This window comes from Engystomops pustulosus, chromosome 8, assembly GCF_040894005.1.
Source record: "Engystomops pustulosus chromosome 8, aEngPut4.maternal, whole genome shotgun sequence".
Classification (NCBI taxonomy): Eukaryota; Metazoa; Chordata; class Amphibia; order Anura; family Leptodactylidae; genus Engystomops; species Engystomops pustulosus.
Window position 1 is genome coordinate 122363978 of NC_092418.1, and position 27670 is coordinate 122391647.

Genomic DNA, 27670 nt, shown 5'->3' on the forward strand with positions numbered 1-27670 from the left:
AGTGTCTTATATTAAATTTTGCTCCTACAGAGGCACTAGGTCTTATTTTCAGGGGATATCTTATTTTTCCATGAACAAGAATCTATTTCTCTTATGACTCTCCAAACTGTGAATTTCGTGCTGTATTTCTTGTGACTCCTTTTCTAATAGAATCCTTGGCCCCGATCTCTCATGTTTAGTAGAAGCACTTTCCATAAATGACCCTTCTTATCCTGGTAGCTGCTGGTATCACATGGGCAGCACATCAGTCAGTGATTTACTTCCATGATTTCTTTCCCATGTCACAACCTTCTTCAGCATATAAAATATTTCCTAATACTATGGCGCAGGGGGAGCTGCTGCAATGGCGGCTGCTAGGTCTTATTTTCAGGGGAGGCCTTAAATTTCTAAGCCGGAGCAAAATTGTACTAGGTCTTACTTTTGGGGGATGTCTTATTTTAGGGGAAACAGGGTACTTAGAAGTCAGCACTGAACAGTCTTCAGGTCAGAGTTTATCAAGTTGTAAAGACCTCGAGGATGTTGTAAAAGTTACCTGGACGCTTCAAGATATACCGTATATACCGTATATACTCGTGTATAAATGTGCAGAAAAACTTCACCTAGGCTTATAAACGAGTCAATAAAAAAAGAACTTAATACTCACCCTCCGACGCCACAGATCCTTGGCGCGGCTCCCGATCCTTGGCGCGGTTCCAGGCACGCTACATCATAGTGTGGGCGAGCTGGGAGATCGCATGGACGTGACTCTGTTGGCTAGAGAAGAGAGAAGCCGGGGAGTGAGGGATCCGTGCCGTTGTGAGAGTATCAAAAAGACAAGACACATGTGGATGAGTTGTTGTGTCTTGGTTGTGAGGCAGGATCTCTGCCACCCAGTTGTGGTAAAGTCACCTGGAATAGATGTTCTTCTACTGAGGAACGTGGAGAGATTGTGCTCCATGTATGAGTGTTATTTTGATACCACACAAGGAAACATAATGAAGAATAAGTCCTGGGACCAGGCCGAGTGACTGTACATATCACTGATATATATGAGGATGTAGTTACCTCACACACTGTACATATCACTGATATATATGAGGATGTAGTTACCTCACACACTGTACACATCACTGATATATATGGGGATGTAGTTACCCCATACACTGTACATATCACTGATGTATATGAGGATGTAGTTACCTCATACACTGTACATATCACTGATATATATGAGGATGTAGTTACCTCATACACTGTACATATCACTGATATATATGAGGGTGTAGTTACCTCATACACTGTACATATCACTGATATATATGAGGGTGTAGTTACCTCATACACTGTACATATCACTGATATATATGAGGGTGTAGTTACCTCACACACTGTACATATCACTGATATATATGAGGGTGTAGTTACCTCATACACTGTACATATCACTGATATATATGAGGGTGTAGTTACCTCACACACTGTACATATCACTGATATATATGAGGATGTAGTTACCTCATACACTGTACATATCACTGATATATATGAGGATGTAGTTACCCCATACACTGTACATATCACTGATATATATGAGGATGTAGTTACCTCATACACTGTACATATCACTGATATATATGAGGATGTAGTTACCTCATACACTGTACATATCACTGATATATATGAGGATGTAGTTACCTCACACACTGTACACATCACTGATATATATATGAGGGTGTAGTTACCTCACACACTGTACATATCACTGATATATATGAGGATGTAGTTACCTCATACACTGTACATATCACTGATATATATATGAGGGTGTAGTTACCTCATACACTGTACATATCACTGATATATATGAGGGTGTAGTTACCTCACACACTGTACATATCACTGATCTATATGAGGGTGTAGTTACCTCATACACTGTACATATCACTGATATATATGAGGGTGTAGTTACCTCATACACTGTACATATCACTGATATATATGAGGGTGTAGTTACCTCACACACTGTACATATCACTGATATATATGAGGGTGTAGTTACCTCATACACTGTACATATCACTGATATATATGAGGGTGTAGTTACCTCATACACTGTACATATCACTGATATATATGAGGGTGTAGTTACCTCACACACTGTACATATCACTGATATATATGAGGGTGTAGTTACCTCATACACTGTACATATCACTGATATATATGAGGGTGTAGTTACCTCATACACTGTACATATCACTGATATATATGAGGGTGTAGTTACCTCATACACTGTACATATCACTATATATGAGGGTGTAGTTACCTCATACACTGTACATATCACTGATATATATGAGGGTGTAGTTACCTCATACACTGTACATATCACTGATATATATGAGGGTGTAGTTACCTCACACACTGTACATATCACTGATATATATGAGGATGTAGTTACCTCATACACTGTACATATCACTGATACATATGAGGGTGTAGTTACCTCACACACTGTACATATCACTGATATATATGAGGATGTAGTTACCTCATACAATGTACATATCACTGATATATATGAGGGTGTAGTTACCTCATACACTGTACATATCACTGATATATATGAGGGTGTAGTTACCTCATACACTGTACATATCACTGATATATATGAGGATGTAGTTACCTCATACACTGTACATATCACTGATATATATGAGGGTGTAGTTACCTCATACACTGTACATATCACTGATATATATGAGGATGTAGTTACCTCATACACTGTACATATCACTGATATATATGAGGATGTAGTTACCTCATACACTGTACATATCACTGATATATATGAGGATGTAGTTACCTCATACACTGTACATATCACTGATATATATGAGGATGTAGTTACCTCATACACTGTACCTATCACTGATATATATGAGGATGTAGTTACCTCATACGCTGTACATATCACTGATATATATGAGGATGTAGTTACCTCATACACTGTGCATATCACTGATATATAGAAGGATGTAGTTACCCCATACGCTGTACATATCACTGATATATATGAGGGTGTAGTTACCTCATACACTGTACATATCACTGATATATATGAGGGTGTAGTTACCTCATACGCTGTACATATCACTGATATATATGAGGATGTAGTTACCTCATACGCTGTACATATCACTGATATATATGAGGATGTAGTTACCTCATACACTGTACATACTACTGGTATATAGAAGGATGTAGTTACCCCATACACTGTACATATCACTGATATATATGATTGTTTAGTTACCTCATACACTGTACATATCACTAATTATATATGAGGGTGTAGTTACCTCATACACTGTACATATCACTGATATATATGAGGGTGTAGTTACCCCATACACTGTACATATCACTGATATATATGAGGATTTAGTTACCTCATACACTGTACATATCACTGATATATATGGAGATGTAGTTACCTCATACACTGTACATATCACTGATATATATGAGGATGTAGTTACCTCATACACTGTACATGTCACTGATATATATGAGGGTGTAGTTACCTCATACACTGTACATATCACTGATATATATGAGGATGTAGTTACCTCATACACTGTACATATCACTGATATATATGAGGATGTAGTTACCTCATACACTGTACATATCACTGATATATATGAGGATGTAGTTACCTCATACACTGTACATATCACTGATATAGATGAGGGTGTAGTTACCTCATACACTGTACATATCACTGGTATATATGAGGATGTAGTTACCCCATACACTGTACATATCACTGATATTTATGAGGATGTAGTTACCTCATACACTGTACATATCACTGATATATATGAGGATGTAGTTACCTCATACACTGTACATATCACTGATATATATGAGGGTGTAGTTACCTCATACACTGTACATATCACTAATTATATATAAGGGTGTAGTTACCTCATACACTGTACATATCACTGATATATATGAGGGTGTAGTTACCCCATACACTGTACATATCACTGATATATATGAGGATTTAGTTACCTCATACACTGTGCATATCACTGATATATATGAGGATGTAGTTACCTCATACACTGTACATATCACTGATATATATGAGGGTGTAGTTACCTCATACACTGTACATATCACTGATATATATGAGGGTGTAGTTACCTCATACACTGTTCATATCACTGATATATATGAGGATGTAGTTACCTCATACTCTGTACATATCACTGATATATATGAGGGTGTACTTACCTCATACATTGTACATATCACTGATATATATGAGGGTGTAGTTACCTCATACACTGTACATATCACTGATATATATGAGGGTGTAGTTACCTCATACACTGTTCATATCACTGATATATATGAGGATGTAGTTACCTCATACTCTGTACATATCACTGATATATATGAGGGTGTACTTACCTCATACATTGTACATATCACTGATATATATGAGGGTGTAGTTACCTCATACATTGTACATATCACTGATATATATGAGGGTGTAGTTACCTCATACATTGTACATATCACTGATATATATGAGGGTGTACTTACCTCATACATTGTACATATCACTGATATATATGAGGGTGTACTTACCTCATACACTGTACACATCACTGGTATATATGAAGATGTAGTTACCTCATAAACTGTATATATCACTGATATACATGAGGGTGTAGTTACCTCATACACTGTACATATCACTGGTATATATGAGGATGTAGTTACCTCATACACTGTACATATCACTGATATATATGAGGGTGTAGTTACCTCATACACTGTACATATCACTGGTATATATGAGGATGTAGTTACCTCATACACTGTACAGATCACTGATATATATGAGGGTGTAGTTACCTCATACACTGTACATATCACTGATATATATGAGGATATAGTTACCTCATACGCTGTACATATCACTGATATATATGAGGATGCAGTTACCTCATACGCTGTACATATCACTGATATATATGAGGATGTAGTTACCTCATACACTGTACATATCACTGATATATATGAGGATGTAGTTGCCCCATACACTGTACATATCACTGATATATATGAGGATGTAGTTACCTCACACACTGTACATATCACTGATATATATGAGGGTGTAGTTACCTCATACGCTGTACATATCACTGATATATATGAGGATGTAGTTACCTCATACACTGTACATATCACTGATATATATGAGGGTGTAGTTACCTCATACACTGTACATATCACTGATATATATGAGGGTGTAGTTACCTCATACACTGTACATATCACTGATATATATGAGGGTGTAGTTACCTCACACACTGTACATATCACTGATATATATGAGGGTGTAGTTACCTCATACACTGTACATATTACTGATATATATGAGGATGTAGTTACCTCATACACTGTACATATTACTGATATATATGAGGATGTAGTTACCTCATACACTGTACTTATCACTGATATATATGAGGATGTAGTTACCTCATACACTGTACATATTACTGATATATATGAGGATGTAGTTACCCCATACACTGTACATATCACTGATATATATGAGGATGTAGTTACCTCATACACTGTACATATCACTGATATATATGAGGATGTAGTTACCTCATACACTGTACATATCACTGATATGCAACACCCTCGCCGATGCAAGGCGGAGGAGTGGTTGCAAATACGTCCCACCATGTAGCTTGCGGCCTGTGTAGGGTCTACTCAGCCCCACAGCATGTCACTACATCACACTACATAGTCCTTATAGGACACAGGGGAACATTGCAGTGGTAGATCCTGCCTGGTAAGGCAGGAGTTAATTGTTTTGTGTGATGTAATATGTGTCAGCCAATCACATGTGTTGCACACTGTTTCTGTGAGCTGAGATGTAATTGGAGGAGTAGCCACCACCTGACCAGTGGGAGTAACAAAACCCTGGACAGGAAACTTCAAGAAGTGAGTTCCCTCAGAAGAGAGTAGAGAGCAGTCAGACCCAGGAGTCTGCAGAAGCAGACTGGAGTTACTCCAGTACAGACTCTGCGGAGTCTGTGCAGCTAGCATACCAGACCAGAGCAGGAAGAGCCTAGCCCCTGCCTGAAGAGTGGAACTAATAGCTAGTGTAGTGAGGAAAGGGGTATCATCCTACCTTTAAGGGTGATACCTGAAGCAACCCAGGACAAGCTGAAGCATCCTTCCAGGACACAGCTACCTCCCAGCCTGCCCTCTGCATCCAGGCTGGCGCTCTACATCCTGTGGCTCCCTCCAACTGCATCTCAGTACTCCACTACTCTGTTAAAGGAAACCTACCACTTGAAGTGGCAGGTTTCTGATGGAAATACCGGGCACCAGCTCAGGGTGAGCTGGTGCCGGAGCTTATTTTTGTTAGTGTTGAAGTGGCAGGTTTCTGATGGAAATACCGGGCACCAGCTCAGGGTGAGCTGGTGCCGGAGCTTATTTTTGTTAGTGTTTTAAACCGCGGTATCACGGTTTAAAACACTTTTTAAACTTTATAGCCGGCGCAGGGAGGTACGCGCTCGGCGCTTACCATGCGCGCGGCTCTCCTTCACTTCCTATGTAGCCGCGCGCACGGTAAGCGCCGAGCGCGTACCTCCCTGCCCCGGCTATCAAGTTTAAAAAGTGTTTTAAACCGTGATACCGCGGTTTAAAACACTAACAAAAATAAGCTCCGGCACCAGCTCACCCTGAGCTGGTGCCCGGTATTTCCATCAGAAACCTGCCACTTCAAGTGGTAGGTTTCCTTTAAAGGCACATTGCTGCGGTTCCTGTCGGTTCCAATAAAGAACTGTAAGTTGTTTTTGTTCAACCTCTGCCTCCGTCTGGTCCCTGCTACTACGGCTGCCATCATCACAGGCACCCTGTCCACCACACAGAGACTTATACTCTAGACACCAAAGGGTTGCCCCAGGGAGATCCGCTATAGCAGCCTCTCCCTCATCATTTCTTGCCAACACCAACCTGCTGGAGACCTGCCAGGCTGTAGGACAGCCCTCCGGTTCCCCATACCAAGCACCGTGACACTAGCGTGCCTAGGCCGCAACCGCCAGCCACTCAGATACTGCGGGCCCCGGCTGACTCCAGGCCCCGAGAAAAGGCTAGGCCCTGGTGGGGGATGTTGCAAGTGGCGTCACGAACAGGATTTGTACTTCTGTGCCTTATTTTGGCACTAAAGACTATCCTTTATTGAAACACTACTGTGCTGCCTAACCCTGCTGCCATTCGGGTTTAGGCCCAAGTGATTGTGTGCATTACTACTTTGAACTGTGTTATACTGCTGCCACGTGCTGTTGAGTTCCGCTCCAGCACTCAAGAGGTTAAACCCTGCAAAGAACTTTGTCAGTTCTTTTACATCTTGAAGCATTTAACTCACTAAACTGTGGCGCAGCAAGTAATTCCAGCCCACCAAAACTTTCACATCGCTAAGCTCCGCCCCCTGCGCGTATGGCGCGAAACCTGCCTCAGCGCGCTGTGGTGCAGCAGAAAATTCAGCCCGCCACAGCTCCTGGGGGGAAAGACTCCCGTGCTGCAACGCCAGTGAGAGCCCACGAGGTACCTCAGAGTCAGCGCAGCCGCCATCCCGCATCAAAGAGGTTAATCGGCCATCTTGGATTTCTCCACGTGCTGTCTCCTGTCCTGCCGACATGCCGCACAGCCTCCGAGATGAAGAACCAAGTGTGGCATGGCTTTCCCACGAGCCTCGGGCACCTTCCTCTGCTGCACCGCTTACTACTGTCTCCTGTACGCAGTCTTCAATGGCGGATTCTCGACAGCGGCTGCCTCCTCCGATTCCGGACCTCCTGAGAACCACCGCGGATGTGAGTACCATGGCCCCCAGGGCCTATATCACAGTGACTGTTACTATATCTCCCTTAGCCCCGGCTGGGGTACAGTCCGGCCTCCCTGCAGAGGGCCAACATCTCCCCATAGGAGGCTCGGCTACAAAAGGGACTCTCTTAAAGGGGCCTGACCCCTTATCTAATGCTGCTGACCATCCTGCGGAGTATCCAGGACCACCTGCTAAGAGGCCCAGGCTGTCCGGTGAGAACGCCCTGCCAGCTACAGAGGTTACCACCGCCAGCGTAACAGCGCCCCCAAGAGCTACAGGTCAGTCCAGGAACAACAATCTTTCAGCTGTCAGCAATGAAGAAGTTACAGCTCCTGCGGTCATCATCATGCTCTCCACAGCGCCCCCAGCTACAGAAGGTCAGCCAGAGAAGTGCCTGTCTCCTTCCTTTGCTGAGATGCCTACCGCCATAGGTGACCTCCCTGCTGTTCCAGCTCCAGCTTCTGGGTGTTCCATGTCAGCAGTTCCAGTGTCTACCACCAGATGTCTTCAGGTGACAGATCTCAACACTGCTTTCTTCACCCAGGCTGATGATGTCCCTGCTGCAGTTCCTGCTCCCATGCCTGCAGCCATTGCTCTTGAGCAGCAAGATTAATCCCTGATGGGCTGTAGCCCTCTTCAGGTACTGTACATATGTAATATTATTACTGATATCCCATTTGGGCTGAGCGCCCGCTATCCCTAAAGAGCCAGAAACTGTCCTGAGACTCTCACCCTTATTTATCTCAGTCAAGAGACTTTCCTTGAACTGCCCACTGTCATGTGCTATGGTAGCACCCCTTCCTCTGCCAGAGCAGAGATGCCTTCAAAGGACTCTGACCCTCTACACAAAGAGGAGACCCTTTGCTTCTTTTATTGCACTTTTCCCCACATCAAGGGCTGTACCCAGAAGATGGACTTTGCCATTAGAGACCTTCTGTGAGACTTTTGCCAGATACTACCAGGGAAAAGTTGCTATTGACTTCTTATATTGCATTTAATGCCTTCCTTTTAGGTATGGACATTATGCCTTTTCCTTTCCAGGTAAAGAGACATTTTATTCTGCTACCCTGAGTAGCCTACCTCTGTAACGTTTGTAACGTTCAAGATATGTACCCATTGGGCTCCTAAGCCAATGTGAGTTTACAAAATGTTTGCACACTCTCAGTTTATGCCAGTAGTTTGCACTAACCTTTTATAGACTGCGGGTCCTTAGGGGACCGGGGGTGTTATAGAGATAGCACCTTGATACCACTCATACAAGGGTAAGAATGTCAGTCGGCACGTACTTATACATTTGTATAATGTCTCATTGTGTCACATATGCCAATGTAATGCATATACACACTATATATTTGTCGCTAGGGAAGAAGTGTTTATATAACAAATATACAGGCCCTGGTGCAAGGAGTGGATTACAGTACATGACACAACACCTTTCCTACTGTACAGTTTGGTTTAATGGCGTTAGCGACCAACTGTCATACTTCGCATTTACATGTCCTTGTCTTAGTCCGACACCAACCCAGGTGCCTGTCTCCAGGACCATGGGCGGTTTGTCCCTACAGATCATATAGCTTGCACTTCACAGAAGTGCCCCTATCTACCTCTGCGCCCCAATAAGTCTGTAGTCGAGCCGAGGGCGGCTCTTTCAATTGCCCCGGGGGTATGCAACACCCTTGCCGATGCAAGGCGGAGGAGTGGTTGCGAATACGTCCCACCATGTAGCTTGCAGCCTGTGTAGGGTCTACTCAGCCCCACAGCATGTCACTACATCACACTACATAGTCCTTATAGGACACAGGGGAACATTACAGTGGTAGATCCTGCCTGGTAAGGCAGGAGTTAATTGTTTTGTGTGATGTAATATGTGTCAGCCAATCACATGTGTTGCACACTGTTTCTGTGAGCTGAGATGTAATTGGAGGAGTAGCCACCACCTGACCAGTGGGAGTAACAAAACCCTGGACTGGAAACTTCTAGAAGTGAGTTCCCTCAGAAGAGAGTAGAGAGCAGTCAGACCCAGGAGTCTGCAGAAGCAGACTGGAGTTACTCCAGTACAGACTCTGTGGAGTCTGTGCAGCTAGCATACCAGACCAGAGCAGGAAGAGCCTAGCCCCTGCCTGAAGAGTGGAACTAATAGCTAGTGTAGTGAGGAAAGGGGTATCATCCTACCTTTAAGGGTGATACCTGAAGCAACCCAGGACAAGCTGAAGCATCCTTCCAGGACACAGCTACCTCCCAGCCTGCCCTCTGCATCCAGGCTGGCGATCTACATCCTGTGGCTCCCTCCAACTGCATCTCAGTACTCCACTACTCTGTTAAAGGCACGTTGCTGGGGTTCCTGTCGCTTCCAATAAAGAACTGTAAGTTGTTTTTTTTCAACCTCTGCCTCCGTCTGGTCCCTGCTACTACGGCTGCCATCATCACAGGCACCCTGTCTACCACACAGAGACTTATACTCTAGACACCAAAGGGTTGCCCCAGGGAGATCCGCTATAGAAGCCTCTCCCTCATCATTTCTTGCCAACACCACCCTGCTGGAGACCTGCCAGGCTGTAGGACAGCCCTCCGGTTCCCCATACCAAGCACCGTGACACTAGCGTGCCTAGGCCGCAACCGCCAGCCACTCAGGTACTGCGGGCCCCGGCTGACTCCAGGCCCCGAGAAAAGGCTAGGCCCTGGTGAGGGATGTTGCAGATATATATGAGGATGTAGTTACCTCACACACTGTACATATCACTGATATATATGAGGGTGTAGTTACCTCATACACTGTACATAACACTGATATATATGAGGATGTAGTTACCTCATACACTGTACACATCACTGATATATATGAGGATGTAGTTACCTCACACACTGTACATATCACTGATATATATGAGGGTGTAGTTACCTCATACACTGTACATATCACTGATATATATGAGGAGGTAATTACCTCATACACTGTACATATCACTAATATATATGAGGATGTAGTTACCTCACACACTGTACATATCACTGATATATATGAGGATGTAGTTACCTCACACACTGTACATATCACTGATATATATGAGGGTGTAGTTACCTCATACACTGTACATAACACTGATATATATGAGGATGTAGTTACCTCACACGCTGTACATATCACTGATATATATGAGGATGTAGTTACCTCATACACTGTACATATCACTGATATATATGAGGATGTAGTTACCTCATACACTGTACATATCACTGATATATATGAGGATGTAGTTACCTCATACACTGTACATATCACTGATATATATGAGGGTGTAGTTACCTCATACACTGTACACATCACTGATATATATGAGGATGTAGTTACCTCATACACTGTACATATCACTGATATATATGAGGATGTAGTTACCTCATACACTGTACATATCACTGATATATATGAGGGTGTAGTTACCTCATACACTGTACATATCACTGATATATATGAGGATGTATTTACCTCATACACTGTACATATCACTGATATATATGAGGATGTAGTTACCTCATACACTGTACATATCACTGATATATATGAGGATGTAGTTACCTCATACACTGTACATATCACTGATATATATGAGGGTGTAGTTACCTCATACACTGTACATATCACTGATATATATGAGGGTGTAGTTACCTCATACACTGTACATATCACTGATATATATGAGGGTGTAGTTAACTCATACACTGTACATATCACTGATATATATGAGGATGTAGTTACCTCATACACTGTACATATCACTGATATATATGAGGATGTAGTTACCTCATACGCTGTACATGTCACTGATATATATGAGGATGTAGTTACCTCATACACTGTACATATCACTGATATATATGAGGGTGTAGTTACCTCATACACTACATATCACTGATATATATGAGGATGTAGTTACCTCATACACTGTACATATCACTGATATATATGAGGGTGTAGTTACCTCATACACTGTACATATCACTGATATATATGAGGGTGTAGTTACCTCATACACTGTACATATCACTGATATATATGAGGATGTAGTTACCTCATACACTGTACATATCACTGATATATATGAGGATGTAGTTACCTCATACACTGTACATATCACTGATATATATGAGGATGTAGTTACCTCATACACTGTACATATCACTGATATATATGAGGATGTAGTTACCTCATACACTGTACATATCACTGATATATATGAGGATGTAGTTACCTCATACACTGTACATATCTCTGATATATATGAGGATGTAGTTACCTCATACACTGTACATATCACTGATATATATGAGGATGTAGTTACCTCATACACTGTACATATCACTGATATATATGAGGGTGTAGTTACCTCATACACTGTACATATCACAGATATATATGAGGGTGTAGTTACCTCATACACTGTACATATCACTGATATATATGAGGGTGTAGTTACCTCATACACTGTACATATCACAGATATATATGAGGGTGTAGTTACCTCATACACTGTACATATCACTGATGTATATGAGGATGTAGTTACCTCATACACTGTATATATCACTGGTATACATGAGGGTGTAGTTACCTCATACACTGTACATATCACTGATATATATGAGGATGTAGTTACCTCATACACTGTACATATCACGGATATATATGAGGGTGTAGTTACCTCATACACTGTACATATCACTGATATATATGAGGTTGTAGTTACCTCATATACTGTACATATCACTGATATATATGAGGGTGTAGTTACCTCATACACTGTACATATCACTGATAAATATGAGGATGTAGTTACCTCATATACTGTACATATCCCTGATATATATGAGGATGTAGTTACCTCATACACTGTACATATCACTGATATATATGAGGATGTAGTTACCTCATACACTGTACATATCACTGATATATATGAGGGTGTAGTTACCTCATACACTGTACATATCACTGATATATATGAGGATGCAGTTACCTCATACACTGTACATATCACTGATATATATGAGGATGTAGTTACCTCATACACTGTACATATCACTGATATATATGAGGGTGTAGTTACCTCATACACTGTACATATCACAGATATATATGAGGGTGTAGTTACCTCATACACTGTACATATCACAGATATATATGAGGGTGTAGTTACCTCATACACTGTACATATCACTGATATATATGAGGGTGTAGTTACCTCATACACTGTACATATCACTGATATATATGAGGATGTAGTTACCTCATACACTGTATATATCACTGGTATATATGAGGGTGTAGTTACCTCATACACTGTACATATCACTGGTATATATGAGGATGTAGTTACCTCATACACTGTACATATCACTGATATATATGAGGATGTAGTTACCTCATACACTGTACATATCACTGATATATATGAGGATGTAGTTACCTCATACACTGTATATATCACTGGTATATATGAGGGTGTAGTTACCTCATACACTGTACATATCACTGGTATATATGAGGATGTAGTTACCTCATACACTGTACATATCACTGATATATATGAGGATGTAGTTACCTCATACACTGTACATATCACTGATATATATGAGGATGTAGTTACCTCATACACTGTACATATCACTGATATATATGAGGATGTAGTTACCTCATACACTGTACATATCACTGATATATATGAGGATGTAGTTACCTCATACACTGTACATATCACTGATATATATGAGGGTGTAGTTACCTCATACACTGTACATATCACTGGTATATATGAGGGGGTAGTTACCTCATACACTGTACATATCACTGGTATATATGAGAGTGTAGTTACCTCATACACTGTACATATCACTGGTATATATGAGGGGTAGTTACCTCATACACTGTACATATCACTGATATATATGAGGATGTAGTTACCTCATACACTGTATATATCACTGGTATACATGAGGGTGTAGTTACCTCATACACTGTACATATCACTGATATATATGAGGATGTAGTTACCTCATACACTGTACATATCACTGATATATATGAGGATGTAGTTACCTCATACACTGTACATATCACTGATATATATGAGGGTGTAGTTACCTCATACACTGTACATATCACTGATATATATGAGGGTGTAGTTACCTCATACACTGTACATATCACTGATAAATATGAGGATGTAGTTACCTCATACACTGTACATATCACTGATATATATGAGGATGTAGTTACCTCATACACTGTACATATCACTGATATATATGAGGATGTAGTTACCTCATACACTGTACATATCACTGATATATATGAGGGTGTAGTTACCTCATACACTGTACATATCACTGATATATATGAGGATGCAGTTACCTCATACACTGTACATATCACTGATATATATGAGGATGTAGTTACCTCATACACTGTACATATCACTGATATATATGAGGGTGTAGTTACCTCATACACTGTACATATCACAGATATATATGAGGGTGTATTTACCTCATACACTGTACATATCACAGATATATATGAGGGTGTAGTTACCTCATACACTGTACATATCACTGATATATATATGAGGGTGTAGTTACCTCATACACTGTACATATCACTGATATATATGAGGATGTAGTTACCTCATACACTGTATATATCACTGGTATATATGAGGGTGTAGTTACCTCATACACTGTACATATCACTGGTATATATGAGGATGTAGTTACCTCATACACTGTACATATCACTGATATATATGAGGATGTAGTTACCTCATACTCTGTACATATCACTGATATATATGAGGATGTAGTTACCTCATACACTGTATATATCACTGGTATATATGAGGGTGTAGTTACCTCATACACTGTACATATCACTGGTATATATGAGGATGTAGTTACCTCATACACTGTACATATCACTGATATAAATGAGGATGTAGTTACCTCATACACTGTACATATCACTGATATATATGAGGATGTAGTTACCTCATACACTGTACATATCACTGATATATATGAGGATGTAGTTACCTCATACACTGTACATATCACTGGTATACATGAGGATGTAGTTACCTCATACACTGTACATATCACTGATATATATGAGGATGTAGTTACCTCATACACTGTACATATCACTGATATATATGAGGGCGTAGTTACCTCATACACTGTACATATCACTGGTATATATGAGGATGTAGTTACCTCATACACTGTGCATATCACTGGTATATATGAGCAGGTAGTTACCTCATACACTGTACATATCACTGATATATATGAGGATGTAGTTACCTCATACACTGTTCATATCACTGATGTATATGAGGGTGTAGTTACCTCATACACTGTACATATCACTGATATATATGAGGATGTAGTTACCTCATACACTGTACATATCACTGATATATATGAGGATGTAGTTACCTCATACACTGTACATATCACTGATATATATGCGGGGGTAGTTACCTCATACACTGTACATATCACTGGTATATATGAGGGTGTAGTTACCTCATACACTGTACATATCACTGGTATATATGAGGGGTAGTTACCTCATACATTGTACATATCACTGATATATATGAGGATGTAGTTACCTCATACACTGTACATATCACTGATATATATGAGGATGTAGTTACCTCATACACTGTACATATCACTGATATATATGAGGATGTAGTTACCTCATACACTGTACATATCACTGATTATATATGAGGATGTAGTTACCTCATACACTATTCATATCACTGATATATATGAGGGTGTAATTACCTCATACACTGTACATATCACTGATTATATATGAGGATATAGTTACCTCATACACTGTACATATCACTGGTATATATGAGGGGTAGTTACCTCATACACTGTACATATCACTGGTATATATGAGGGGTAGTTACCTCATACACTGTACATATCACTGATATATATGAGGATGTAGTTACCTCATACACTGTACATATCACTGATATATATGAGGGTGTAGTTACCTCATACACTACATATCACTGATATATATGAGGATGTAGTTACCTCATACACTGTACATATCACTGATATATATGAGGGGTAGGTACCTCATACACTGTACATATCACTGATATATATGAGGATGTAGTTACGTCACACACTGTACATGTCACTGATATATATGAGGATGTAGTTACCTCATACACTGTACATATCACTGATATATATGAGGATGTAGTTACCTCATACACTGTACATATCACTGATTATATATGAGGATGTAGTTACCTCATACACTATTCATATCACTGATATATATGAGGGTGTAGTTACCTCATACACTGTACATATCACTGATATATATGAGGATGTAGTTACGTCACACACTGTACATATCACTGATATATATGAGGATATAGTTACCCCATACACTGTACATATCACTGATATATATGAGGATGTAGTTACCTCATACACTGTACATATCACTGATATATATGAGGATGTAGTTACCCCATACACTGTACATATCACTGATATATATGAGGATGTAGTTACCTCATACACTGTACAGATCACTGATATATATGAGGATGTAGTTACCCCATACACTGTACATATCACTGATATATATGAGGATGTAGTTACCCCATACACTGTACATATCACTGATATATATGAGGATGTAGTTACCTCATACACTGTACAGATCACTGATATATATGAGGGTGTAGTTACCTCATACACTGTACATATCACTGATATATATGAGGATGTAGTTACCTCATACACTGTACATATCACTGATATATATGAGGGTGTAGTAACCTCATACACTGTACATATCTCTGATGTATATGAGGGTGTAGTTGCAGGTGCACGTGTGGTCTCCTTCAGCTGCCATGCTGGTCGCTGTAGTCCTCCAGGCTGCCTGGGTGTAACCATCTCCTGCCTTGGCTTCTCAGGTTTGCTGCTTGTAATGGCCGGGCCTGAGACTGAGGCCAGTTAACACTGTGCAGAGACACTCTGCGGCTTTGCTGCTGATCTTGTGTGGCCTGTGCAGGCCATGCCGGACACAACCTCTCTCTGCTGCAATGTAACAAAAGAGAAAATAATTCTTCAGCTCACCCCTTTAAGATGTCCGCTGTGCTTTAAGGCCGTTGCTCGGACGTGCTGTGCGGGTACCAGCAATAACTTCAGAGAAAGAAAAACGGGTTTTCCAGCATCCAGGCAATGAGAGTGGCTTGTGAATTCATTAAAATTCCACTTTTATTGAATATTCTTTAAAATCATAAAGACGTCTAAAACATAATCAAACTGACGCGTGTCGGACTAACATCAGTCCTTAGTCGTAGCCTAAGTAGTTATAGTAGTTATATTCTTGTACATAGGGGGCAGTATTATAGTAGTTATATTCCTGTACATAGGGGGCAGTATTATAGTAGTTATATTCCTGTACACAGGGGACAGTATTATAGTAGTTATATTCCTGTACATAGGGGGCAGTATTATAGTAGTTATATTCCTGTACATAGGGGACAGTATTATAGTAGTTATATTCTTGTACATAGGGAGCAGTATTATAGTAGTTATATTCTTGTACATAGGGGGCAGTATTATAGTAGTTATATTCTTGTTCAGAGGGGGCAGCATTATAGTAGTTATATTCTTGTACATAGGGGGCAGTATTATAGTAGATATATTCCTGTACATAGGGGGCAGTATTATAGTAGTTATATTCTTGTACACAGGGGGCAGTATTATAGTAGTTATATTCTTGTACATAGGGGGCAGTATTATAGTAGTTATATTTCTGTACATAGGGGGCAGTATTATAGTAGTTACTGTATATTCCTGTACATAGGGGGCAGTATTATAGTAGTTATATTCTTGTACATAGGGGGCAGTATTATAGTAGTTATATTCCTGTACATAGGGGGCAGTATTATAGTAGTTATATTCTTGTACGTAGGGGGCAGTATTATAATAGTTATATTCCTGTACATAGGGGGCAGTATTATAGTAGTTATATTCTTGTACATAGGGTGCAGTATTATAGTAGTTATATTCTTGTACATAGGGGGCAGTACTATAGTAGTTATATTCTTGTACATATAGGGTACAGTATTATAGTAGTAATATTCCTGTACATAGGGGGCAGTATTATAGTAGTTATATTCTTGTACATAGGGGGCAGTATTATAGTAGTTATATTCCTGTACATAGGGGGCAGTATTATAGTAGTTATATTCCTGTACATAGAGGGCAGTATTATAGTAGTTATATTCTTGTACGTAGGGGGCAGTATTATAATAGTTATATTCCTGTACATAAGGGGCAGTATTATAATAGTTATATTCCTGTACATAGGGGGCAGTATTATAGTAGTTATATTCTTGTACATAGGGGGCAGTATTATAGTAGTTATATTCTTGTACATAGGGGGCAGTGTTATAGTAGTTATATTCTTGTACATAGGGGCAGTATTATAGTAGTTATATTCTTGTACATAGGGGCAGTATTATAGTAGTTCTATTCTTGTACATAGGGGCAGTATTATAGGAGTTATATTCTTGTACCTAAGGGGCAGTATTATAGTAGCTATATTCTTATTTTGCCGAGAAGGTATTGTAGTAGTTATATATATAAAAAATCCAAAAAATGAGCAGCACTCCGGATGTGTGAAGAAACGTGATTCTATTTTATTCCATAATGAGTAATAACAGCAACGTTTCGGCTCAAGAGAGCCTTTTTCAAGCCGTTTTTGAAGTGAACATGGTGGATATAAATACACATTCAAATGGTCACATGACCAACAATTCCCCACCCACCAAATTTACATATTTGTGGTAAAAGTATACAAAAATACATACAATTCATACTAAATACAACAATTCATGGTACTGGTATGCATACAATAATGTATCAAGTGCCATAATTTCAATATATGATCACTTGATACATTATTGTATGCATACCAGTACCATGAATTGTTGTATTTAGTATGAATTGTATGTATTTTTGTATACTTTTACCACAAATATGTAAATTTGGTGGGTGGGGAATTGTTGGTCATGTGACCATTTGAATGTGTATTTATATCCACCATGTTCACTTCAAAAACGGCTTGAAAAAGGCTCTCTTGAGCCGAAAAGTTGCTGTTATTACTCATTATGGAATAAAATAGAATCACGTTTCTTCACACATCCGGAGTGCTGCTCATTTTTTGGATTTTTTGCTACCAGAGGATCTGAGGCCCGATCTCAAGACGCTTGCACCCACCAGAGCCAACCAGATAGTGCCGCTGGATCTTTCTACAAGTATATATAAAAAGAAGCTTTATCCCTGTATAAGGGAGGAGTTTCCTTTTCTGCGCTGTACGTGTTAATTTGGACAATCTATAAACAGTTTGTGTGGAGTTTAGGAACTTCACTCACATTGCATGACCACGCCGACTTGTTTTGACCCCACCCACAAAAATGGGGCCTTTTTTATAGCTTTTTCCAGGGCCACTTTAAATTCCCAGTCCGCCCCTGCTGGGGAGTACTCCGTTCCGCTTGCATCATCAAAAAAATCATTAATGGCTTTTCTCTGTTCATACAGGCGGTCTAACATATGGAGGCTGGAATTCCAACGGGTGGAAACATCGCATATCAGACTATGTTGGGGGAGGCCGTTCTGACTCGAGGAGGGTGTGCTTGGCTTTGGAAGAATGGCTGAAGTGCGTGCACAGTGTCCTGGCCATTTTTAGAATGTCTTTCAGATGGGTGGAAGACATGAGGAATGTGTTGACAACCAGATTGAACACGTGCGCCATGCAGGGCACATGGACCATCCCTCCTCGGTGCAGTGCGGACACCATGTTCCTCCCATTGTCTGTCACCATGGTTCCGATTTTTAGTTGTCGCGGAGAAAGCCACACATTGATTTCTTCTTGCATGACGCGGAGCAGTTCCTCCCCTGTGTGACTTCGTTTGCCCAGGCAAACCAGGTGTCCTCACCGGTGTCAGTATGCACAGCCTGACTACTGCAGGAAGCAGAGGATGTCTGCCCCACCTCTTCACTGCCAAGCAGCTGCTGACTGTCCTCAAACACTTCGTCCTCGCTGAATAGTGGCGATGAGCCCAGACCACTTAGTAGCTCTCTGGCTGCGAGAAAGGAACAGGACAGAGTCTGGTTGAGGACCAGGGCCGCTGACCTGCTCCTGGGCCATGCCAACTAATTGTTGTATCAGAGGAACCCACGGACTCTTGGCTGGGGTTGTCAGATGTTATATTTGAGGAATTGGGTGACCTAGTCAACCAATCAAAAACCTTTGGGTTGTTGATCAACACACTGCCGCTAGATGACAACGGCAGTTCTTCCTCACAGTCACCCCTACTGTGACATCCCTTTACTGTGCTGCCACCTCTGCATGCTCCACCTGCCACCTTTCTGTCTGACATAGTGGTTTATAAACTACGTGGATTTGACACTTATTTGTTGCTCTGAACTTAAGCAACAAAAAGTATTGGAATTTGCGTTATACAGATACTCTACAACGGACACCCTGGGAGAGGAGCAGAAATCACTCTATAAACTAGGTGGATGTGACACGTATTTCTTGCTCTCAACTTTAGCAACAAAAAGTATTGTAGTTTGCGTTATGCAGATGCCCCACAACTGACACCCTGAGAGTGGTCCACAAATCACTACAGCAGCAGTGTGGGTATGAAACAGATTTCTTCCTATTGGATTCAGTAACTAAAAAGAACTGCTATTTTGTGTATACAGATCCCCCCAAACGCACACCCTGGGATTGGAGCAGAAATCGCTACAGCACAGTACACTAACAGCAGCTAGACGCTACAGGCAGCACATGCAGTGTGAAGTGCAGAGATTGAAAATGGCTGGTTTTTATAGGGCTGTGTGACATCACATAAGCCTGCCGGTCGCTGATTGTCTTACAGGTCTGCACATGTCATCGGGGGTGTTCCTTTCTCCTTCCCAGAGTTCTCTGCCCCATGTAACACGTTGTGCTCGCGCCCATTTATCTAAAAAAAAAAAAAAGAGGGAAAAAAAAAAAATTCGTTCCCAAGAATCAGCATAAACTTCGGGTTCGTGACGAATCGATTCGCCCATCTTTAGTCCACGGTCATGTGATGTTACACAGGTGCACAAGTCATTAGTATCACAGAGTGTTATCAGAGCCGTTGTCCTGCCCCCACTTCACGTACCCCCGGGGTCTAGGTGGAGCTCGACAGGCAGTTAAACGCCTTCCTACAGTTCAACAAATGAGACCGGGTGAAAGTCCGTAGCTTTATTAAACTGATGTAGGATTAGGGGGAAACTGAAGAAAAATAGGAATGTACAAGCTATTAGAATAGTACAATAATATAACAGGAGCTCGTTACATACATTACATTAGCATATAACAGGAAACAAGCGGATACAGATACAGTCTGGGACCAAACATGGCCGACCATGAGGTTGGGCCTATCAGTGCGATTACAGATCTATACATTACACTTCATATAACAAACTTTATACAGAGTGGTCCTGTAGCTGCTACTAGCAGTGGCGTACCGACCGCGGTCGCAGCGGTACGCCACTGGCAGTCGGGCAGGGGCCTCCGTCCGTCCGGACAGGAAGCTCCTGCCCATCACTGTATAGCGCTCGATGTGGCCGTTTCCGGCCGCTCTAGCACTATTACTGGAGCGATGTGGCCGTAGACCATCCCGGCGCACATCGGCGGTCGCGTGATGACGTCAACACGCTGCCGCGCACCCCTTCCTGTCTGGGCTGAAGAACGAAGACGCGGGACCCACTGCCAGAAGTGAGTACAGGGTTTCTTTTTTTAAAATCAATCAGTTGTAAAAGGGGCTTATTGTATATAATAATTAATTTGATGTAATAATTAATTGTGTGTGTGTGTGGGGGGGGCAGAATATGTAATAATTAATTGTGTGTGGGGGGAATATGTAATAATTAATTGTGTGTGGGGGGGAATATGTAATAATTCATTGTGGGGGGGGGCAGAATATTTAATAATTCATTGTGGGGGGAGAGAATATTAAATAATTCATTATGGGGGGACAGAATATGTAATAATTCATTGTGGAGGGGCGGAATATTTAATAATTCATTGTGGGGGGGGGCAGAATATGTAACAATTCATTGTGGGGGGGACAGAATAGGAAATAATTCATTGTGGGGGGGGGGGCGGAATATTTAATAATTCATTGTGGGGGGAGAGAATATTAAATAATTCATTGTGGGGGGGCAGAATATGTAATTATTCATTGTGGGGGGACAGAATATGTAATAATTCATTGTGGGGGGGACAGAATATGTAATAATTCATTGTGGGGGGGACAGAATATGTAATAATTCATTGTGGGGGGCAGAATATGTAATCACTGAAACGTCGGTTAGCAGAAAGGGTTTTGAGGTTTTTTTTTTAGGTATAATTGGGGGGGGGGGGGGGGGGCATTAGGATTTTGTCCCGGGCCCAGTGGACTCTAGTTACGCCACTGGCTAGTAGCTAGAGATACTTATAGACAGTCTCCTTACCGGCTACACTACAACAAGGGGTAAGATGGATGGATTTAGGTCTTCTCTCTGTGTAGACATGAAGGGAACTGCCCTTCTCCTACCCACAATCCTTTGTACCCGCTAGTGGGTGGGGAAAACAGAATGTAAGCAATTATTAACTTTGGCCATTAGATGGCGCCTGCAAACAAACACACGTTACATAACCCCTACGGGACTCAGCCTCTTTTGGCCTTAAGGACGCTGCCCCATTCTTCAAATCTGACCTGTGTCACTATAAGTGGTTGTAGCTTTGGAACGCTATGAGATATCCGGGGATTTTGAGATTGTTTTCTCGTGACACATTGTACTTCAAATTAGTTTAAAAATTTGGATGAAATCTTTTGCGTTTAGTTATGAAAAAAAACTAAATTTGGCAAAAATGTTGAAAAATTCTTTATTTTCAGCATTCTAAATTCTCTACTTTTGATGCAGATAGTCATAGCTCCCAAATAAATTCATAACTTACATTTCCCAAATGTCTGCTTTATGTTGGATGGTTTTTTAAGATTCCACATATTTTACTAGAATGTTATGAGGCTCAGAATTTAGGTATCATTTTTCAAATTTTTTGTAAAATCACCAAAACCCGTATTTAGATGGACCTGCTCAACTTCTAATTGACACTGAGAGGCCTAAATAATAGTGAGACTCGTAAATTACCCCATTGTGGAAACTACACCCCTCAATGTATGAAAAACCACTTTTAGGAAGTTTGTTAACGCTTTACGTGTTTTATAGGGGTTAAAACAAAATGGAGGTGCAGTCTGCAAATTGTAATATTTTTTCACAATACACTCATTTTGGATGGAAAATTAAACATTTACAATGGATTAAATGAATAAAGGCTCCACAAAGTTTGTTACCCAATCTCTCCCGAGTACACGGATACTCTACATGTGCTGGTAACCTGCTGTATGGGCGCACGGCCGGGCATAGAAGGGAAGGAAGAGCATAGAATGGGAGGAGCCATCCAGAGCCGATCCCCCATATGTGGTGGTGACCTGCTGTATGGGCGCACGGCCGGGCATAGAAGGGAAGGAGGAGCATAGAATGGGAGGAGCCATCCAGAGCCGATCCCCCATATGTGGTGGTGACCTGCTGTATGGGCGCACGGCCGGGCATAGAGGGGAAGGAGGCGCCATCCAGAGCAGATTTGCTTTGTCACATTGTACAGGCTATAATTTTTTTCTTTTTTTTTTATGTGGACCTATAGGGGCTTATTTCTTTTGCCACATGAGATGCACTTTTCTGGTACATAATTTGGGGGAATCTATAGGCTAATTGGTGAGATTTTATTAACTCTTTGTTGGTGGAGGAAATGAAAATCATCACTTTTCAGGAAGATTTTTATGGGGGTTTTTTTGGCCGTTTACCATACCATAAAAATAGTATATTATTTTTATTCTATGGGTCGCCACGATTACAAAAAGACCTCATTTATATAGATTTTTTATTTTTTCCCATTTTTACTGAATAAAAAGTAATTTGGCAAAAATGTTGTTAATTTTAGCATCACCGTCTTTCATATGCATAACTTTTTTATTTTTCGCCTCACAAATCTGTTTAAGGGCTTATTTTTTGCGAGAAGGATTGTTCTTTTTAGTGGCCTTATTTTAGAGTGCATAACATTTTTTAAATCCCTTTTTAGAGCATTTTTATAGGGTATTAATTGAAAATGATCTATTTTCTGGAGCTTTTTTTTGTTTTGTTTTTTATGGGGTTCACTTTGCGGATCTAATAACGATTCTGTTTTATTATGCAGATTGTTACGGACGCAGGGATACCAATATGTGGGGGTTTTGTGTATTTTTATTCAATGGTACTGAATAAAAACCAATTTGGAGAAAATCTTGTTCATTTTAGCATCACCATCTTTTCATATGCATAACTTTTTTATTTTTCGGCTGACAAATCTGGTTAGGGGCTTATTTTTTGCGGGAAGAGTTGTTCTTTTTAGTGGGCTTATTTTGGAGTGCATAACATTTTTTAAATTACTTTTTAGAGCATTTTTTTATAGGGTATTAATTAAAAATGATCTTTTTTCGGAACGTTTTTGCGTTTTTTTTTCTACGGCGTGTACCGTACGGGTCCAGTAACGATTCCGTTTTATTATACAGATTGTTACGGACGCGGCAATATCAAATATGCGGGGTTTTTTTGTGTTTTTTATACTTATTAAGTGTTTTTATAGGAAAGTGACATTTTGGGCTTATATTTTAATGCATTTATTTTTTATTTATTCTAATGTATTAACTTTAGTGTTTTTGACTTTTTTTAATTATACATACTTGAACTTGAACCAGTGATGCTCTGATCACTGGTTCAAGTTCAATACACTGCTCTACAATACTATTTTATTGTAGAGCAGTGTAATCTGTCTGAGCAAGCTTGGTAAGCGGCACGGGGGATCCGATCCACAGCGCAAACACCCTTACACGCCGCGGTCATGTTTGACCGCGACAATGTAAGGGGTTAACACCCGCGATCGGAGCCGGCTCCGATCGCGGGTGTTAGCGCAGGCTGTCAGCTGTACTAGACAGCTGACAGCTGCTGCTTCTGGTACCGGCTCCGTTCGTGAGCCGGTGCCAGAAGCAGGACGTTATAGAACGTCCCCGTGCGCTAAGCATCTAGCCCCGGGGACGTACTATAACGTCCTGGTGCACCTAGGGGATAATGGACAAATTATGAACATCATTTAACCTGCATAACATCAGCCAGTGGGCAGCACAGCCGTGTTATACTAACGAGCCGCGCACCTGTGTCACATCAAATTTGTGAAGACTGACAGCAAGCAGAGATCTAGGAAACTGTGAGAAATTGATACAGAAAGTATATTGGAAAAGGGTAAAACTTTTCCTCACACAAACAATATCAATTATTTGCGGAAAGTGGACGAGCCCTTTAATTTCCTGACTTTTGGTCCTGTATATATAGTAGCAGTATGGACGCCGGGCAGGACATTGCTGGGAATACTCGCGTCTTGTCCTAGAAGACAGATCCATAGAATAGTTTGGATCCCGGTGTAGAACCCAGTGAGTTATAGTTTCCTCTCTCTTGCTGTAGGGAATGATTGGACGCGTCCTCCGCCTTTTATTTCATGTGCAGTTTATTGTTTAACCCTTTAACGCTCTGCGCCGTAGCTCTACGGCGCAGAGGTATAAGGAGTGTATGAAGAGGGCTCACAGGCTGAGTCCTCTTCATACAAAGGTGGGGGTTTTTGCAAATTGCAGAAAACCCCCACCGCTAATAACCGCGGTCGGTTGCTACATGGCTTCTGCAGATTCGTTACAATGAGCCAGTGGCTCACTGTAATGAATGAGCTGCAAAAATGCCATATATTGCAATACAGAAGTATATGGTAGGAGCGATCTGACCATCTAGGGTTAATGTACCCTAGATGGTCTAAGAATTAGTGGGAAAAAAAAGAAAAAAAAAAAAATAAAATATTAAAAATTCAAATCACCCCCCTTTCCCTAGAACTGATATAAAACATAATAAACAGTAAAAATCACAAACATATTAGGTATCGCCGCGTCCCAAACTGCCCGATCTATCAAAATATGAAAACGGTTATGGCCGGCGGTGACCTCCGAGGCGGGAAATGGCGCCCAAATGTCCGAAATGCGACTTTTACACCTTTTTACATCACATAAAAAATGAAATAAAAAATGATCAAAATGTCGCACAGTCCTCAGAATGGTAGCAATGAAAACGTCGTCTCATTTCACAAAAAATGACCCCTCACACATCTCCGTGCGCCAAAGAATGAAAAAGTTATTAGCGTCAGAAGATGGCAATTTTTTTTTTCTTTTCACATTCGTTTAATTTTTGAAAATGTATTAAAACACAATAAAACCTGTATAAATGTTGTATCACCGCGATCGCACCGAATCAAAGAATAAAGCTGAGGTGTTATTTTGAGTGCACAGTCAAAGTCGAAAAAAACTGAGCTTACAAGAACGTGACGTTTTTTTTTCATTTTTTCCACATTTGGAATTTTTTTCAGCTTCGCAGTACACGGCATGTTAAAATAAATAACATTAGGGGAAAGTAAAATTTGTTACACACAAAATAAGCCCTCACACAGGTCTGTACACGTAAAAATGAAAAAGTTATGGATTTTTGAAGTTGGAGAGCGAGAAATGAGCGGAAAAACCCTGCGTCCTTAAAACGGCTTCTCCGCTGCAAATCAAGTAAAGACATTTACCACATCCCGAACACGAAACTGGTTTCTATTTTGTGTGAATTCTCTGATGCTTATTAAGATCTGATTTCTTGGTAAAGTATTTGCCACATTCTGAACATGAATACGGCTTCTCCCCTGTGTGAATTCTCTCATGTACCACAAGTGCTGATTGCTGAATAAAACATTTGCCACATTCTGAGCATGAATATGGCTTCTCCCCTGTGTGGGTTCTCTGATGTTTAATGAGATCTGAGGTTGTAGAAAAGCTTTTTCCACATTCTAAACACAAATATGGTTTCTCTCCTGTGTGAATTCTCTTATGTTTATTCAAACGCAATGGGGGTCATTTACTAAGGGCCCGATTCGCGTTTTCCCGACGTGTTACCCGAATATTTCCGATTTGCGCCGATTGTACCTGAATTGCCCCGGGATTTTGGTGCACGCGATCGGATTGTGGCGCATCGGCGCCGGCATGCGCAAGACGGAAATCAGGGGGCGTGGCCGAACGAAAACCCGACGTATTCAGAAAAACCGCCGCATTTAAAACCGAAAAAGTGTCGCTTTGGAAGCGCTTACCTTCACCTGGTCCGAGCTGGTGCATTCCGGAGTGTTCAGATGATTTTCAGCGCAGCTTATGGAGGAACTGCCATCATAAATCCCATCCGGACCCGAATCCTGTGCAGAGAACGCGCCGCTGGATCGCGAACGGACCGGGTAAGTAAATCTGCCCCATTTTCTCCGAAAAGCTTCTTCCACATTCTGAACACGAATATGGCTTCTCCCCTGTGTGAGTTCTCTCATGTGACACAAGTGCTGATTGTTGAATAAAACATTTGCCACATTCTGAGCATGAATATGGCTTCTCCCCTGTGTGAATTCTCTCGTGTATATTAAGCTGCGATTTCTCCCAAAAACTTTTTCCACATTCTGAACATGAAAATGGCTTC

General features: G+C 40.9%; 1 protein-coding gene across 2 annotated transcripts in view; it reads left to right on the forward strand.

Annotated features, from left to right (window-relative positions):
* LOC140075965 (uncharacterized) overlaps positions 1 to 27670 on the forward strand; it is a 222265-nt gene that overhangs the window by 40145 nt on the left and 154450 nt on the right. The window lies entirely within an intron of this gene.